The 19,301-nt window shown below is 43.3% G+C and overlaps 1 long non-coding RNA gene across 1 annotated transcript in view; it reads left to right on the forward strand.

The window, feature by feature from the left end:
- The window catches only part of LOC126986947 (uncharacterized), a 10,665-nt gene extending 5,013 nt beyond the window's left edge, over window positions 1–5,652 (forward strand). The window contains exon 3 of the long non-coding RNA XR_007740073.1: window positions 3,930–5,652. This is a non-coding gene — a long non-coding RNA (uncharacterized LOC126986947). The remainder of the gene's footprint in view (window positions 1–3,929) is intronic.
- Window positions 5,653–19,301: the final 13,649 nt, after the last annotated feature.

The following is a 19,301-nucleotide window of genomic DNA, read 5'->3' on the forward strand; positions in this document are numbered from 1 at the left end:
TTGCTGAAGTACGTGATACTGTTGTCGTATAGTTGTGGCGTTGTGCTTTCCTTTATGGGTTTCTGGCATTATCTCTCTCATCTTTGATCGTGCGTATATGCTAAAGTGAGGAAGAAAGGAAAAGGCAGACATGAGGCAGGGGATAGGCATAACTTGAAAAGAAGCATAACTCGAAAAGTAGACATTTGCGACGGAAATGAGGTACAAAATCGTGCAATTCACTACATCGATAACCAGAAAAACATGAACCACGTAAGAAAATCGTTGGTTGGGTGAAACCGTAAATTGTCCGTTGTTGTTTGGCAGGAGTTGTTGTTGTTTGGCAGGAGTTGTTGTTGTTTGGCAGGAGTTGTTGTTGTTTGGCAGGAGTTGTTGTTGTTTGGCAGGAGTTGTTGTTGTTTGGCAGGAGTTGTTGTTGTTTGGCAGGAGTTGTTGTTTGGCAGGAGTTGTTGTTGTTTGGCATGAGGTGTTGTTGTTTTGCAATAGTTGTTGTTTGGCAGGAGTTGTTGTTGTTTGGCAGGAGTTGTTGTTGTTTGGCAGGAGTTGTTGTTGTTTGGCAGGAGTTGTTGTTGTTTGGCAGGAGTTATTGTTGTTTGGCAGGAGTTATTGTTGTTTGGCAGGAGTTATTGTTGTTTGGCAGGAGTTATTGTTGTTTGGCAGGAGTTGTTGTTGGGTGGCTATAGTTGTATGGCTGGAGAATGTGGAGTTGTATGGCTGGAGTTGTATGGCTGGAGTTGTATGGCTGGAGATGTATGGCAGGAGGCTGCAGAGGGTGTTCGGGCAGGTCGCGTGGGGCAAGTCTTCCCGGGTTGGTGCAGGTTGAGAGGTGCTTGGGAGAGCTTCTGCTGCCACCCTCGCACCGCCCCACCTCAGGAATGTCCCTCTCTGCTTGCCCTGTGGACGGCCTTCCTCGTCCCTGTCATCGGGGAGTAACTCGATGCCAGAATTCCATTAAACTTGCTTATTTGTCACCGTTCAGAAACGCATAAACTATTTACGTACGCCTTCAGTTCGCGCATTACGATTACGTGTTTTTCCGAAATGCCCTTTAAAACCGTTGTACGTATGGATATAGGCTTTCCCATGGCTAAGAGTGTCATGTGAGGTCCCCAGCACCACGAAACACGGGTCACGTGGTCACTACAGGTCAGCCTGACCACGTGGGAATTTGTTTATGTCGCCAAATGACGTCACAGGTTTCTCACATGGAAAATTTCACACAGGCGGGAAATGCTTGCACAAATACACCAGAGAAACGGATTTTTACCCCATATCCCCATTTCTGAGGCGTTGAGTGTATAAAAGCCCTTGTGTATGGAGTAAAATGGGGTTTAGTAAGGAGGGACTAGTTTCTTCGAGGCATGATATTGTCTAGACGATTTATTATGCGGCTGTGGGCGGAGGAACCTACAGTGGAGGAGGTTTGGGTGCTGTGTCTCCGGCGGCCGAGTGTTAGCAGGACCATGGCTGATAGGGAAGGCGAGGACAACCCGCAGCCGGGCCAGCCAAGTACGTGAGGGCGGCACCAGGGGCGTGGCGGGGCGGGGTAGGGCAGGGCAGGATAGCCAGGGCAGGACAGGGCAGGGCGTGCAGGCCAGGCAGGCACACCAAGATGGCAGGCCACCTTCTCTCACCTGGGAGTCTTATCACGTTTTTTTCGGGTTTTCGCCCCTGGGTTTGGTTCCCGGGTCCCCGCGTGGAGTTTCATGGCGTTTTCTGACCCCTGGATTGCCCTGGGGGAGTTGGAAGGGTGGGGAAGGGGTTAAATATGGCCATAGGAGAGGTGGTGAGGTGAGGCATCCAGCCCCGTGTGTATTGACGTGGGGCCGTGTGGTGCCTGTCCCTTGCCCGTGCCTGGCCCTTCATGTCACCCCCGGGGGCCTCATGTCACCTAATACAGCCTTTAAATCACCCTCGGGAGCCTTACATTACTTCATCCACCCCACTCTGCGTCCCTTCACTCCAAGTCACAAGCTGCTGTGTTGCCTTGCCCTTGCCCGTGCCTGTCCCTTAATGTCACCCTCAGGGGCCTCATGTCACCTCCTACAGCCTTTAAATCACCCTCAGGACCCTTGCATTGCTTCCTCCCCGCCCTGCTCCCCTGATCCCCAAGTCAGAAGCTGCTTGGTCATGTTAGCACTTGCCCCCTCATGTTAGTCTTCTCCCTCACCCCATGCCATGTTACCCATTTCCCCCAGCTGAGTTCTCCTCCCCCAGTGCAGTGGGAGTAATAACCAGTTCATGTCCCCCATTTGACGTAAGGACAGGTTAGGTTGGTGAGTCCTACCGTAGCTGATGAGAGGAGAATTAATTTCTTTGTGTGTTCTCAGGTGTCTTTTTACCTGTTATTAATAAAGGACGGGTTGACAGCGGAAATGTATGTGTTGGTGTACAGGTAAAATTGACAGCGTAAAGACATGCATGGGAAAAAAAAGGTTAAGTTGCTGAATTCCAGGTAGAGATGGATAATTAGTTTCCCTAGGTGTCATTTTACCTGCCTCATATGCAATAAAAATAAAGAAAGGGTTGATGGTGGAAATAAACGTCTTAAGTGTATTGGTAAATCTGACTACAGAAACACTTGCAAGGAAATTATAGCTGTTACAGATCATGCAATCAGAGAGGTTAATGCCCTTTAACTTTAATGTAATGTCTGATTTTGATGCTTGTGTAAGGCGCAGACTGTCATATATTGGTACTCATTGTCTGCAGAGGTTACTTAAGAGCCATTAGATATACCAAAGAAATAAGAAATGACAGATCAAAGAGGGTATCTGGAAGAGACTAGTTTGGGTAATGAATTTAAAAACTATTTCAATGCTGTTTTCCCCATTGATGATGCTGGGATGAAGGTGTATAGTTATATATAATCCATTTAAGTGTTCAGAAAAGGATTTTAATGACGTTTTAGTCTAGGAAGTATATTCATCGTCAGGGGTAAATGTTAGTGGGATTTACCTAAAGACAGTTAATGCAGATCTTTTCATTCTCAGTGGTGTACTAAGGTCAGTCATACGTTGAGAGCCTCAAGTAATGTCAGAGGAAGTAGAATGAGGGTATTATTTTCAGTTGAGGGCTAGTATTGGTACGTGGCAGCAGACGTCCGAGGAAGAGGTACTTCTGTAGGGCATAACAGCTGCTGAGAAAGTGCATTGTTGCGGGGCGTCACTGAACGAGGAGGCAGCTATTGGGGCGAGATGAGCCACTGGGATTTCACTAACAACACTATTTGACAAATAATTGAATCCCTATCAGTTCATACTTGACTTACTTGGATGTAGTCTACTAAATGTTTTGGCATCCACTCGGGCATCGTTAATTGACTCCGTCTCGGCTTGAGTGAAAGCTTTGCCCATTGGCAACACTTAGAAAGATACAGCTTGTCCTTGTTTGTCAGATACATTTTGAACATGCAATGAGGTATTGCTCTCAAGTTTTGATAATTTCTCATAATGTATTTTTTTTATAGGGTTTCAGGTGTCATTGATATCGGTTAAATATTTTTACATATTTATTGAAATTAGTGCTAGTTTTATCTGCATATAAATAAGGTTTACCTAACTAGGGCACATAGATAGCGTTCTTACATTTACGTTAGAATCTCATTACATTTCATGCTTTGGATAACATTTTATGACATTTAGAAATGCCCTAATTTCTTAGAATCTATTACTAGCTCTCCTAGTACCAAATTACTAGGCTCTTCTGGCACAAACTGAAGATAGAGGAAAATTATGCTTGACTGCTAAAGTTATTTTACTGAGAGGATGTATTAGAAGGTAATAGATGGAGCTTATGTAGGCATCCATTTGAGGGCCAGTTATTTTTAATGTGTAATAAGTTTCTTCTAATACAATGTAGGCTGAGAAATGGAATTTATATGTTTTTAGTAGTCAGTACATGTATTTAATAGACTGCTTTCTTTCCAGGTAAGTACCAGTGCGGAGCAGTTGAAGAGGGAGAGGAAGGCTTCCAAACGATGGGTGAGAACCATGGCAAGAGTTGGAGGTGGCGGTGATGGTAGTGGTAGTGGTGGTCGTTTGCACAAGTGACGTAGATAATGAAATGTAACTGAACAGAAAGACCGACTCATGTTGGCATTCATAAAAAAAAGTTAGAAGGATTGAAGAATAGAGTACGGAAAGATAAAGTTAGTGGAATGTTGTCAGTGTTTTGAAATAATTAGGATCTTACATCATTCGCTTTTCTGCGCCTCTAAGGTATGTAAGAATTGCACCCGTGTTGTTTGCTTGTCATGTTGCCGTGCTTGTCACGTTGCCCGTGTGTAGCCGCAGCTGTGGCAGACATGTGGAAGTGAGGGAAGTACAGACATGGTTGTAAACAGTTTGGTTATATTCTGCAAGTTTCTTCTATTACATTTGTACATACTACATAAGCATGGCTATAGAAACTTTTCATACTAGGAGAAAGAGCAGATGAAAATTTGACCTTTTAATGATTTATGGGAGGGTTTATGGCATAAGTATGGAGCTGGAGGGCATAATTATCAAAGTTTTACTTCTTGGTCAAGTTACTGGCTGCTATGTTGAGTGAGAAACACCTTATTGTTCTCAAAGGTAGAGGCATTTTTGTGTGATGTGTACATATGTGTATGAGGCAATATATTTGGTGAGTGAGAGAAAGGCTGAAGGTTGATGTTGAAGCAGATGTTGTTTGTGTGACTGTGTATTGTGAGTTTGGAACTATTAAGCTGTATTGTTTTTGGCTCGGATCTTTTGAAACTGTTAGAACTTTAGGCTGTAAAATGTTGTGGCTGTAAGACATCTTGGCCCCAGGAACCTTTCAGCCATGAAATGTTTCTCCCGAATGACAGCAAGATTACATGAAACTATGTAGCACAGCTTTGTACTATAATAGTAATCAAGCACTGGTTAATTTGTTAAGAACTGTTCAATAAGACCCCCCTAACTAAAAGTAACTTATTGGTACTAAAGTTTTAAACTGTGTAATGAGTTGAAAATTGTTTATAAATGAATAGAAAGACCCCCATCATAGATTAACGGATAGTAACTATTCTCTGTGTAATTAACTGAGAACTTTATATTTATAAGCTTACAGACCCCACCCACTGTAACCTAACTGATGCAACCTATTTCGACAAAAATATTAACCTCTGCCGCTGCAGATAGTAACCTATTACCAGTTAATGGTAAGTGGAGATATTTTGTTCTGTGATGTAGTGGTAACAAAATTTCAGCAGAGACGTCTTGATAGTTTGGTTATTTAGGCAGTATGCAATTTAGGTCGTGTGTTTATGCTGTTAGGTAACTCATCCGTTTACTAGTTTGTCGTTGCCCAAGTGGCTTATGACTCAAGCGGGCAGGGCCAAGTGTTGTTGCAGGCAGTTGGGAAAATAGCAGCTATGTTAACAAGGGATTCCTTTTTTTAATTACAGTAATTTTACATTTCACAAGGTAAATGTCAGGGAGTTATACTCTGTCTAATACATATCCCAAATAAGGAAACTTTAATTGGGTAGTAGGAACAGAGTTGTGTCAAGCAGAACACCTCACATAGAATGGGCCTGAACCTCATGCTGTTGTCTAGGCAAGCCAGCCCTCATAGACACTCATGGACCATGAGTGGAGGGAAAATATGTAAATAAATGATGGAAATAAAAACTGCAGCAAGCCACTTGTTTTAGATCTGTTGGTCACTGACAGACTGTGAGGGGTGTGGTTACATGCCTGTTGGTGTGCAAGGCTTACCCAAGGGTGTTTTGGGAGTGTGCCTGTTTTGACTCCGTGGTGAAGTGGTTAGCATGCCTGACTGCAATTATTGGACTTGGGTTCGAATCCTGGCCAGGGTAATGTGTCTGTAGCCTACCCAGCTTGTCATCCTCCTATTTGGGCTGGCTGACAAATTGGTACTTGGGAAAGATAAACTTTGGGAATGTAGTTGTCACTGACCCTGTGTCTCAAGGTAATGATTTTTTCCCAAGGGCCACCGACTTAGTTTAGCACCAAGGCCACGCGCCCATGAGCAGTTTTAGCGTATACTTACAACATGACCTCTAGCTTGTTTTGACTATTTCCTAAGTGGGTCAAGATGAAAGTTATGGTTGTATAGTGGGAAACATATTTACCAGACATGTAAAGTGAGTATGAAGGCTGAATAGATGGAGGAGGAGGGAGAGGGAGTGAGTCATGGTCTTGACTTCAGTTCACAAGTGTCAACAAATTTCTGGAAGTGTAGCGCACATGTACACGCACACTTTTGCCACCAGTCATGCCTCCTACTGGGTGCTTAGAAATACTTTTTAATTCGGCTTTTGGTTTGTCACCTTTACTATAAAAAACGGGCGAAACTCTTAACGAGAGGAGAGAATATCCATTATGCAACAACACTAGTATGGCATTTCCCTCATTAATGTACGGGAGGCATCCTGTGAATTGGGTCGGCATGTGTGATGGGGATGCAGGGTCATGCACTGGGGTGGGTGCTTTGAGACAGACTTGAGGTGGGAATGCTGGGTCATGCACAGTGAGGTAGGCTTAGAGACAGTACCAGGCTTTGATTCTTTACCCTTTGTTAGTACTTGGTAATGCAAGTTGTGAATGTTGCTGTTGGTGTGATTGCTACTGTTTTAACTATCACTTTGCTATGCAGTTATTTATAATGCTGTTGTGACTATTGTGACATGTACTAACCATTTCATGACATCACTACTAGCTACCACTACTACCACTATTCTACAGTCTTGCTATTGATACTACTATTTCTACTATTACTGCTACTACTACTACTACTACTACATCAACTCTACTACTACTACTACTACTACTACTACTACTACTACTACTACTACTACTACTACTACTACTACATCAACTCTACTACTACTACTACTACTACTACATCAACTCTACTACTACTACTACTACTACTACTACATCAACTCTACTACTACTACTACATCAACTCTACTACTACTACTACTACTACTACTACTACTACTAAATATGTGTTCCTCATCAGAGAACCAGTTGAGGTGTTGTAGGATAGGCCTAGTGGGAGCCAAACACAAGATCCCATTCATCAACATAGGCCAGGCTCTCCCACTAAGCTAGGAGGGAGGGAGGGAGGTTGCCCGAGTTAAGTTGAAAAGATAAGGTTACAAGATGGAGGAAGAGGCTACTCATTTATTTATTTATTTATTTTAATAGAACCCTCACTCATTAGTTCTCTAGGTGACCAGCAGGTGTGTGGGATCTCTGGGAATGAGTGTAGAGGTGAACTAAGAATTAAGAATATCGTAGTTGTACCTCAAGCCTAGTCCACCCCTTTATAGAGTAGATGTGTTGTGTATTGGGCAGGTTTTCCTCTCATAACCTCCACTCCTCTTGCCGTCTCTTTTCTACCTCTTAAATTCTCCCACAATGTTGCCTCCCTTTCTATCCTCTATCAATATTTTTCACGCCAGCTTCTCTTCTGGTCTTGATAACTGCATGCCTCCACCCCTCATGGCCTCCCTGCACATATTTCCTACTTTAGCTCTCCCCTGTGTTGTCCAGAATCCTGTTGCAAGAGTTAGACAGTTACTTCATTCTTTTATCTCTTTGGCTAGTAGACTCTGTAACAACTTCCTTCTGTATTTCCTCCTTCCTGGGACTTGAACACTTCTAAGAGGGGAGTAGTCTCAAGGCATCTTCATTCTACCTCGACCTTTTTTTGGAATCTCTTGTTCTGTTTGCCTGAGTAGAGTTGTAGCAGGCTTTTCCATATCTTGTGTTTTTCCATATCTTGTGTTTTTCCATATCTTGTCACCCAGACCTGTACAGAGAAATGACAGAACTATTACATTGTACACACTAATCATCTGTCTCAATAGGTTCAGTAGGTAATTAAGTAATATCATCCATTTATACACACTATCATATGCCTCACTAGGTTATATATGTAGGGAATTAGGTCTCATTAAGTTCAGTAGGTAATTGTTTTTTTGCAGAACCCATACATGGAACACAGGAACTATCACTCATTAGGTTCTGAAGGTCATTTGTTTCATGCAGAACCGTCATATTCTTATATCTTACAGCTGTTTTTAGGCTCTCGGTTATTAATTTTCAGCAGAACCGTTACATTGCTCTATCTTACCACTTGTATTTATTAACATTTTTTTAGGTCATTTTTTTGCAGAATCCTAATATTTCATCTGATCTACTTATTTTATTTCTCCAGTTCTGTAGGAAATATATCTCGGTATAACCCTTACATTGTACTCAGTTGGCACTTGTCTCTAGGTTCTGCGGGTAAGCGGCGTGCGTGTCAGAACGATGGGTTGAAGGAGACGGAATGACGAGGGTGAGGAACATTCGCGCTCAGTGTTTGCCGTCGAAGGGAGAGGCTAAGCGAGGTGACCGTGATGCCTTGTTCCTAGCCGTTTAGCCGCTTCTTCTTAGGGTACACGTGAATGCATCTCCCGAGGTGGTTATAGGTGATAGGAAGACTACCGATCATAGGCATGCAAGAGAGAAAAGTCGTACAAGTTGTTACGATTAATACATTGTTCCATACTTAAGATAACGCTGAATGCTTGTAGTTACCGGGAAAGGATGTAAATCGCTCAGAAACGTTTGGAAATTGGAAATAGAGAAACTAATTTGTTAATATGTTGGTGAAGCGAGAACGTGTTCAGTAAGGAAAACTGATTAGCGTAGCACCGCGATGGATGAGCAGAGGCAGGGAGCGGATGCTGTGGTGGTTATTGTGGTTGACGTGGGTGACGCCCTCGTCGGTGAATGCACGGTGCGGTTGGTGGTGTAGAGGCTGAATGTGATGGAGAAGGTGGGGGGAAACAGGCGCATTGTAGGCCTATGCACCGTTAACGCAATGTAGGCCTATACACCGTTAATACAGTAGTTAACGCAATGTAGGCCTATGCACCGTTAATACAATAGTTAACGCATTTTAGGCCTATGCACCGTTAATACAGTAGTTAACGCAATGTAGGCCTATGCACCGTTAATACAGTAGTTAACGCAATGTAGGCCTATGCACCGTTAATACAATAGTTAACGCAGTGTAGGCTTATGCAACGCTGACACAACATAGCGCAGTGGCGGCCTATACATCGTCAGTACAATAGTTAACGCAATGTAGGCTTATGCACCGTTAATACAATAGTTAACGCAATGTAGGCTTATGCACCGTTAATACAGTAGTTAACGCAGTGTAGGCCTATGCAACGCTGACACAACATAGCGCAGTGGCGGCCTATACATCAATACATCAGATAACTCGCATAACACTGACGTTGTAAGAAAAGTGACGAACAAGCCTACTGATAAAAACAGCGTCACACGTAATCTTCCACATACTTAATAAAATAGGTAGCTACATGCAAGCCTATACACCGATAATACAATAACTACATATAGGCATACACTGTCAGTACTTGGGTCCATAGATTAGGTAGCGGCAAATGAAAGCTGCGTGCCTATACACTTCATAACACAGGCGGCAGCGCACAGAAAGGCCTCCGAACAGTTATGTAAGCCTATATACCTTTAGTAAACAGGTAGCAAGATGGTATATTAACAATTAAGTAGACATGAATACCCATCGAGCCGGCGACATTTTTAATCTATTCATCGCTTTCCCCTGTTCGCCTAAGAGTTCACGTCCGGCATTTCCTCATTTCTTCTTCCTGTCTCCTTGTCTTCCTGTCTTCGGTTTCCCGCCAGTGTCGGTCTGTTGGTACCTCCTCCCCGCGGTGCTGTTCCTTCACCTGTTCCTTTGCTGCTTGCTTTTTTTTTTTTTTTTTTTTTTTTTTTTGCGGTGATCTGTTGTTTCATCGGATGGTTGTTTGTCTTATATACGTCCATTAGTTATCGTTTCTTTGTCTGGCATAGCTTTTTATTGCGCTCGGCTTCCCTCTTTTGTTTTTCTTGCAATGTCCATGTTCTGTTGTTAATTCGGATGGTTATTTGTCTTATATACGTCCATTAGTTATCGTTTCTTAGCCTGACATAGCCTTTTATTGCGCTTGTTTACTCTCTTTTGTTTTTCTTGCAATGTCCATGTTCTGTTGTTACGTCGATGCATTATTTGCCTTATATACGTCCATAAGTTATCGTTTCTTAGCCCGACATAGCTTTTTATTGCGCTCGGCTTCCCTCTTCTTGCAGTGCCCATGTTCTGTTGTTACGTTGATGCATTATATATAGCCTACTTGTCTTCCGCACATTCCTTTTACGGGCGGAACATATTGAACCTATAGTGGGAGCCTATTCCGCTACCATTCCCTTCCTTAGTTTCGTTTTTCGTCTAATGCCCGTCTTAATTTACCTCGGTGCTTGTCCTTCACACTGCAAAGAGTAATCGTTCCTTGGTGGCCAGAGCATAATTAACTCCCTGTAGCTTCTTATTTCACTCGCCGTGTTCTAGTTTATCTTCTAATGTTCGGATTTTGTTACTCCGGTGCGATACTTGACCTTCACAACGTTGCCAGGTACACCAGCTTATTGTCCTTAACCCGTCCGCTGCGATTGGCACGGATTTGGCTTTCACTGGTAACCTGGTGAACTTATAATCCCAGGTCTTTCTCTGCCTCTGTGGTGGATAGTGGAGTGTTTCCCTTGTGGTATTGGTGTGCTGGATATCCCCTCCCAAGGTGCATGACTTTACATTTTTCTTCATTGAATTGTAGCAGCCACTTTTTGCTCCGTTCCTGTAGCTTGGTGATGTCTTCTTGTAGGAAATCCTCAGTTAAGGGGTTAACATATATCGTATTAACGGCTTTTGACACATAACTATTGCCACAGAAAACATCGATGCTTGACCCTAACAACCCTAACTTTGATTGTAGATTGATGGTGGTGTTTGCAAGACAGTTTTAGGGCCTGAAAACGATATATGCGATGTTCTGAGTACGCGAGAATCTGGCAACGCGACCATGTTACGTCATCTTGGAAGTAGGGCGTCATTAGCCATAATTATAAACAGTAGGGTCTGATTGCATGGTAGGTACTCTTTTTAATGTCACTCTACATATTTCTATTCTGCTTTTCGTCAGGACACACTACATTCGCTTATTGTTACTTTGATCCTCTTTTTCTGGGTCACACTACACTTCATCTATTGTTATTTCTGTTCCTCTTCGGGTCGCGGTCATTTCGTCTATTGTTACTTAGGACCAGTGTTTCTTTCTTTCGTCAGCCGCTTAGGTCTTCAAGCTGGCCGGGGCATCAAAATCATTATATACTCCTCTTTTTCTGGGTCACACTACACTTCATCTATTGTTATTTCTGTTCCTCTTCGGGTCGCGGTCATTTCGTCTATTGTTACTTAGGACCAGTGTTTCTTTCTTCACGTTAGCCGCTTAGGTCCTCAAGCTGGCCGGGGCGTCTTTACCTTCACCCAGCATCTTAACCTTTGTAGAATGGAACCAAATATACTTCACCCCGTTGTTCAGTTCATCGTCCGGTAACTCAACTTGTCGATATCCTTCCCGTGTTAATCTGAGAATCGCGGTTGTTTGTGCGTACCGTTTGTGCAATAGGAAGCGCTGTGACTCCCCGTATGCTATTAATGAGTGAGAGAGAGAGAGAGAGAGAGAGAGAGAGAGAGAGAGAGAGAGAGAGAGCCTTTGCCAGCGGAAGGAAGAACACTAAAGAGAAGTATGACAGAAAAAGGAGAGGAAATAACGAGGATATAGATGTTGGAGATATGGAAAACTTGTGGTGTTATATAATGAAAGCGTAACTAGTCCTCCATCTCCTTCCTTCCTTCATATTCCTTCCTTTCTTCCCTCTCTTCCTTCGTTACAATATCTTCCTCCTTATCATCCTCCTTACCTCCCCCTCCTTGTGGTGCTATATAGTGAAAGAGTAACAAGTCCTCCACCTCCTTCCTTCATATTCCTTCCTATCTTCCCTCTCTTCCTCCTTATCTTCCTCCTCACCTCCTCCACCTCCGCCTCCTTGTGGTGCTATATAATGAAAGCGTAACTATTGCGGTAATAAAAATCCTTGTAGCGGCGATCTGGCATATACGTAGACTAATACAACAGCCGGCATACATTATCAATACAGCGGCATACGGGTTTCTATACAACAAACACCACAGATAACGCTAGACTTATCATCGTAAGCACAAACGGATAACAAAATGGCGGCCTGTACCGTTAATACAATAGATAGCAACGTGAGACCATGCGCCATAATACAAGATAAAACAAAATGGCGTCCAATACATCGTTTGAATAGAATAGACAACACAGCGCAATCCCTTAATACAACACCCTTAGTACAACAGATAACAAAATGGCGGCCGATACATCGTTAGGATAGAATAAAGAGCAACGCAAGACCTTCAACACTCATAGGACATCATAACAAAATGGCGGCCTGTATACCGTTAATACAACAGATAACGAAGCAAGACGAGGCACCCGAATACAGTAGAAAACAAAATGGCGCCCAATACACCGATAGAAAAACGTTAATACATGGATAATAAACGTAGGGCCACACGCCGCCAATACAGCGTAACAAAATGGCGGCCTATACACTAATACAACGGGTAGCTCAACGCGGGACCCCACGCGCTAATACATCATAAAACAAAATGGCGGCCAATTCACCGTTAAGCACAAGGGTTAGCGACATACAGACACACGCGTCGTCATAACAACAACAACAACAACATCAACATCATCATCAACACGTCATACAAGCTTTTCCTTTTCCTCCTTCCTTTCCTTCTGTTCCTTCCCTCCTTTCTGTTCCTTCCTTCTACTCCTTCCCTCCTTCCTTCTCTTCCTTCCTTCGTACCCTCCTTCCTTTCCTCCTTTCTTTCCTTCCATCCATCTATATTTCCTTCCTTCCTTCCATCCCTCCTTCCATCTTTCTATCTTCCTTCTTCCCTCCTTCCTTCCTTTCCTCCTTTCTTCTTCCCTCCTTCCTTCCTTTCCTTCTTCCTACCTTCCTTCCTTCCTTCGTCAGTATTTCTCTCCTGCCTACGACTTGAACTCATACAAGAGGAGAGTATCAAGACGCCTCTCCTCCCGAAACTGACCTGACCTCTTCTGACCTCTCTTCTTTGGCTCGGAGCGGCAACTATAGCTGACCTTTGTTTTGTTTTGTGCCCTTCAGTTGCCTCTCTCGCTCTTAAAAAAAAAAAAAAACCCTGCAGCCAATTCGATATAGCCTAAATACAATCACCCCTAAATTGCCGGCCTGCGCGTAACGAACCTGCAGGCCGCTATAGGTAGGCCGTGCAGTCCAGACCCTTCCCGTGATGCAGTAGTAGCCGCCATATTTACCCTAGCTTAGTCAGGCCTACCTAATTTTGTTAACGGGCGTGGTAGGTGTGGTACAAAGCCCGCTATTACGCTTACCTGTCAATTTTTACCTGGTTGTTTTAACGTATTTTATTTGTTAGATTTACTCATTATTTTTTATACGATTTCATTTGTTAAGCATAATTATTAGGCCTATTACTGCTCGCTTACCTGTCTGCTCTTACCTGTTTGCATCATTACCTGGTGGAGTATTTATCTTATTATTATTTTTTCTTTAGTCTTGCTTTGTTCTCTTTTGCTCACGATGTCATTTCGTAAAACATTATTATTAGGCTTATTATTAATGGCTTATACCTGTTTGCAATTACCTGTTCGCATTATCACCTGGTTGAGTCTAATTTATCGCCTTTTTTATTTATTTCCTTTGGTTAATTTATTTTTTGCACACGATATCATCTGGTAAAACATTATTATTAGGAGTATTAGGAGAGGCTTACCTGTGTGTTCTTACCTGTTCGCATTATTACCTGGTTGAGCGTTTCATCGCATTTTATTATTTATTTCGGTAGATTTAATTAGTTTTTGCCAATGGTCTCATTTGGTAAAGCATTGTGTGTGTGCTTGGGTGGGTGTGGGATGCGGCGGAAGTGTGTGTGTGTGTGTGTGTGTGTGTGTGTGTGTGTGTGTAATTATTAGTGTGTGTATGTCGCGCCCATGTATGAGTGTGATGAGGAGATGCTGTGTGGGGCAAGAAGTGTGTGGGTCTTCCTGCTTGCCGCGCCCTAGACTACTACTACTACTACTACTACTACTACTACGGCAATGACTGTGGCTGTATACCTTCTCTACTTTCCCTAAAATTAATCTTGCACACAATTTTATAGACTTATTTGGCACTACTACTACTACTACTACTACTATATGAATACCTCCCCACCCTTCTGGTTAGTTTTTGCTCCCGCTGTGAGATTGGAAACAGTTCACCTCCACCCGCTTGCACCTGTTCTCTCTATGCTAACCGCCTCATCGTATTGGTTGCATAGTCGGGTAGGCGCTAAATAAAAGACAAAATAAACAGTGTCATCTTTTTAGTTTATCAGGACCTCCCGTAATTGACCTCCCCTTTCGGCCACCTCTTCCGATTCTTTACAGGAGCAGCGAGTAGCGGGCTTTTTTTTTATTGTGCCCTTGTGCTGTCTCCTTTGCTGTAAAAAAAAAAAAAAAAAAAAAACACATACACACAGAGCCAAAGTTGCAAATTTTAGTGACTTCTTTTCTCTCTCGTACTTAATTTGGAGGTGTGCGTGGGTGCCTTCGTTGGTCAGTCAGTCCCTCCCTCCCGCATGGTGTATACAACTGTCCGTGTTTTACTGTAATAATGTGATTCGGTTTGTTGTGTTGCTGGCTTGTCTCCGTGTTTGTTGCCGCGGTATTTCTGAAGAGTTTGCGAGGTCGGGATGGCGTTTGCGAGGTCGGGATGGCGTTTGCGAGGTCGGGATGGCGTTTGCGATAATGTCTTGGGTATAATTATGTTTTGTTTGTTTCTTCCTTTTCGTTCCTTGCCCATCCCTTATCGAACCTTAACCTACGGAACGGAAAGGCAAGGTAAATTAAGGCAAGGGAAGAGAAGGGAAATAAATGGGAAGGAAGCAAATGGAACGTGAAGGGAAGGAAAATAGGCGAGAGAAAGGGTATGGGTAGAAGGGATGAGGTGAAGGAAATTTTAGGGAAGAGAATTGAGGATGGCAAGGCAAGGAGAAGGAAGGGGGTGGATAGGAGATAGAAGGGAGGGAGAAGGTTATGGGGTGAAATAGATGGAGAATGATGGGAGGTAGAAGGAAAGGGAAGGATGGGAAATGGGAGAGAGGGGAAGGATGTGGAAGCAAAAGGAGGGAATAGGAAGGATGGGGGAGTGGAGATGAATGTCTGTGGATGTAAGAGAAAGGTCAAAAGGATAAATGGAAAAAGGATAGGGAAGGCCATGGAAGGGGAGGAAGATGATGGATAGTAGAAATAAGGAAAGGAAGGATGAGGGATAGAAGGATGAATCAATGAGGATGGAAGAGAAAGGTCAAAAGGATAAATGGAAAAGAGAGGAAGGATGGTGGAAGGGAAGGGAAGAATGGGGGCGGAATTAAGGTGGATAGTAGATAATAAGGAAAGAGGAAGGATGATGAATAGAAGGATGAATCAATGAGGATGGAAGAGAAAGGTCAAAAGGATTAATGGAAAGGATAGGGAAGGCCGTGGAAGGGAAGGATGGAGGGGGGGGTTAAGGGGGGTCAGAACCGTAAGATAGAGTAGGCTATATGCGGCAGGCTGCTCCGTGTTCTCAGGCCGATAACGACAGTACTCACCGGTGGGTAAGTGATAAAGGGCCGCTGATAACACGCTGGATGCCGAGATAAGGGAGGCTGGGTCCTTCTCTCTCTCTCTCTCTCTCTCTCTCTCTCTCTCTCTCTCTCTCTCTCTCTCTCGTTTGTGGTGACTTATAAATATATAGTAGGACCACGTGGGCTTATGGAAAGGGGTGGGGCGGGGCGGGGCGGGGCGGGGCGGGGGCAGAGCTTGGCAGGGGATGAGTGTTATGATAAGGGAGCTTTCGAGATAAGAGAGGGAATGGGGAAGGAAAAATCTTGACGGAAGGAATGCGCGGGGGGGGGGGGGGGATGGATAGGAAAGCGGAGATGATTTCAATTTAGGGGGAAGTGAAATTTTACTAAGCAAGGCGATGAAGTGCTTAAAATAGTTCATAAGGTTTTAGAACGACAAATAAGAACAGTAACCGGGTATGGATAATAGCGAGGTAGGGATATGTTCTTATGTTCTTATGAAGTGCTTAGGATAGTTCTTAAGGTTTTAGGACGACAAATAAGAACAGTTACCGGGTATGGATAATAGCGAGGTCGGGATAGCAAGCCTCACACAAGGGGTCGATGATTGGTTTATGGATGTGGAAGGGTTATAGAAATGGGTGTGTCTGGGTGTTAAGGTTCGTGGAATGGGAAACTAAGTGGGAATATTGACTCGCATAGAAATGGGTGTTTAGGTTCGTGGAATGGGAAACAGTAAGTAGGAATATTGACTCGCATAAGGAAAGGAGCAGTAAGGTAGGAACAGGGCGTTAGGAATAGCATCATGCAGACGGGTATTTTCGGCAGGGAGGCTGATAAAGGATAGGAGTGGCTTCAAGGTTATGTTTGTGGGAATTGAAGCTTACCTAGAGTGAGGGGAGGGACGGAAGGAGACGACTGAGAGGAGGAAAAGGGATAACAGGGAATGGAAAGGGGATAGCAGGGAATGGAAAAGGGTACAAGGTTCTGTCAGTGGAATTGGGACTCATAGGTGGAAATGGAACAAATTGAGTAAGGAAAAGAAGGGAAAGACAAGATTAGGATTAGGAGAGGGATAACAGGGAGATTGAAAGGATATTAATGACTTCAATGCTTTGTTTATAGTACTGAAGCTCTTAGATGCGAATAGGAAGAAGGATTAATTTAGGGAAGGGAAGGAAAAAGACAATGGAGAGAAGGAAAAGAGATAGAAACAGAAGGAAAGGTGGGAAAGTAGGAACATTGAGATACGAATTTAGAAGAGGGCGGTTTTATGTTATGTTAGCGGGATGGGAACTCGCAAATAGGAATAGGGATAAAATGCGGTAAGGGAAGGGAGGGAAAGGTAAGATTAAGAGGAAAAGTGGGATCATTAGAGAAGGTTGTGATATGTGATTTAGGGGCAGTAAGTAGCGGGCTTTTTTTTCATTATTTTCTTTTTTTTTTTAAGCCCTTGATCTGTCTGCTGTTAAAAAAAATGGCGGGCTTGTTCTGTATATATATTTTTCCTTTGAGGTGTCTCTTCTGCTGTAAAAAAAAACAAGAAAAAACAACAAGAGAGTATCGTTGTCACCCAGAGGCAGGTGGACACAGGGTTAGTTTTCCGCCTCCCTTTTCGCGAACATCCTAAAATTTCTTAAAAGTCGCTATGAGTGACGGTTTAATATATCTATTTGTTTATTTTTCTCCTCTCTTATTTACTTGTTCTTTTATTACTGTTGGAATTTAGATGTTTGGGTATATGAATTCGGGGACTTGGTTAGTGTGTGTGTGTGTGTGTGTGTGTGTGTGTGTGTGTGTGTGTGTGTGTGTGTGTGTAATAATAATAATAATAATTGTGTGTGTAATAATAATAATAATAATAGTGTGTGTGTGTGTGTGTGTGTGTGTGTGTGTGTGTGTGTGTGGTTGCCCTTGACTCCTCCATTTGTGTCTTAGTAATGCGCCTTGAGTCATTCCTCGATAGCCTTGTGTTTATTTAGCTTGACTCAGCTGTCTGCTCCCCGTCTCGCCGCGTGGCCAGACTTGGCGCGGCTGACTGACCCGATCTTGGCCCGACTGCCGACTGATGTAGTGTGATAGGTGTTCGATTCTCATCATTCTTCTGATTCTCTTCCGTGAGGCTTATGACCAGTAATGTAGTATATACTAATAATGATGAGGATTAGGATTTCCACCCTACGATGACTTATTCCTACCTCTCTCAATCCCTTGTGCGCTAATGGATCGACGGCGTTATTACTGTAAACGACGCTGATAAGTACTTAGTAAGCCAAGACTTAATACCATATAAGCGTTAATACCCAACCACTGACGTAAACCCAAACCAGGTCAAATCCAGGTCACGCGACGCCAGGTTAACGGAAAATGTAGTAGTAGTAGTAGTAGTAGTAGTAGTAGTAGTAGACTTGGTTGCGAATATTCATCTCAACACAGCTAATGAAAGAAAAACGTTAAAGTGTAGTATATAAAAGTTGTAGTGTTTGTAGTAGTAGTAGTAGTAGTAGTGTAAGTGTAGTAGGTTGGGAATATACTTATCATAAAACAGTTCGTTGAAAAAAAATGTTGTAAAAGCTGTAGTGTTAGTAGTAGAAGTGTAGTATTAATAATTGTTGTTGTTGTTGTTGTCCGGGCCGCTTGGTGACACACAGGTAAGGGTCGTGGCGGCGGACAGGTGACGCGGGGTCGTTAACACCTGCGCCCACCCACACCTACACATGTGGACGCCCCCCTCACGCCCTCCCCCTCACGCCCTCCCCCTCACGCCCTCCCCCTCACGCCCTCCCCCTCACGCTGTAATCCCCTCCTCTCGCTGCCTTCACTGGAACATCGTACAGCAAATTAGATCATTATTTTTTATATCAACTTATCTTACTTTCTCTTAGCGGGCTTTTTGTTTTTATTTCTTTAACGTTAGATGCTTCATTCCCTGAAAAAACAACAACCACCACTATAAAGAAAAGCGTGTGGCTGGTGGTATGTTCTTGTTCCGTCTCCCGTTTCGCAACCATGATTCGTTAGAGTACCGATAGAATGTGTGGGGCCTTTTCATTTACCTACTTTTCGTTGTTTTTACTTCGTTGTCTCTGGAAATGGGGACGTTTTGGGGATACCGGCTAAAGGACACTAATAGGAAATAGGATGTCCATATAGGATACTGATAGGAAATAGGATCTCTAGGTTATATGGAATGGTGAAAAACATCCTTTCCACCCTTCCCTGCATCTGGAAATGGGACGTTTTGTGAGTACCGGCTAAAGGACACTAAAAGGAAATAGGATGTCCATATAGGATACTGATAGGAAATAAGATGTCTAGGTTATATGGGAGAGTGAAACACATCCTTTCCACCCTTCCCTGCATCTGGAAATGGGACGTTTTGTGAGTACCGGCTAAAGGACACTGATAGGAAATAGGATGTCCATATAGGATACTGATAGGAAATAGGATGTCTAGGTTATATGGAAGAGTGAAACACATCCTTTCCACCCTTCCCTGCATCTGGAAATGGGACGTTTTGGGAATGCCAGCTAAAGGACACTGATAGGAAATAGGACGTCCATATAGGATACTGATAGGATATGTACGGTCTTTGTAGGATATACGGATGGGAGAAAAACATCCTTCTGCCATTCTCTGTCCCTGGAAATGGGAACGTTTTGCGAATACTGGTTGAAGGATACCGATAGGAAATAGGATGT

The sequence above is a fragment of the Eriocheir sinensis genome, chromosome 63 (genome assembly GCF_024679095.1).
Source record: "Eriocheir sinensis breed Jianghai 21 chromosome 63, ASM2467909v1, whole genome shotgun sequence".
NCBI classification, from domain to species: domain Eukaryota; kingdom Metazoa; phylum Arthropoda; class Malacostraca; order Decapoda; family Varunidae; genus Eriocheir; species Eriocheir sinensis.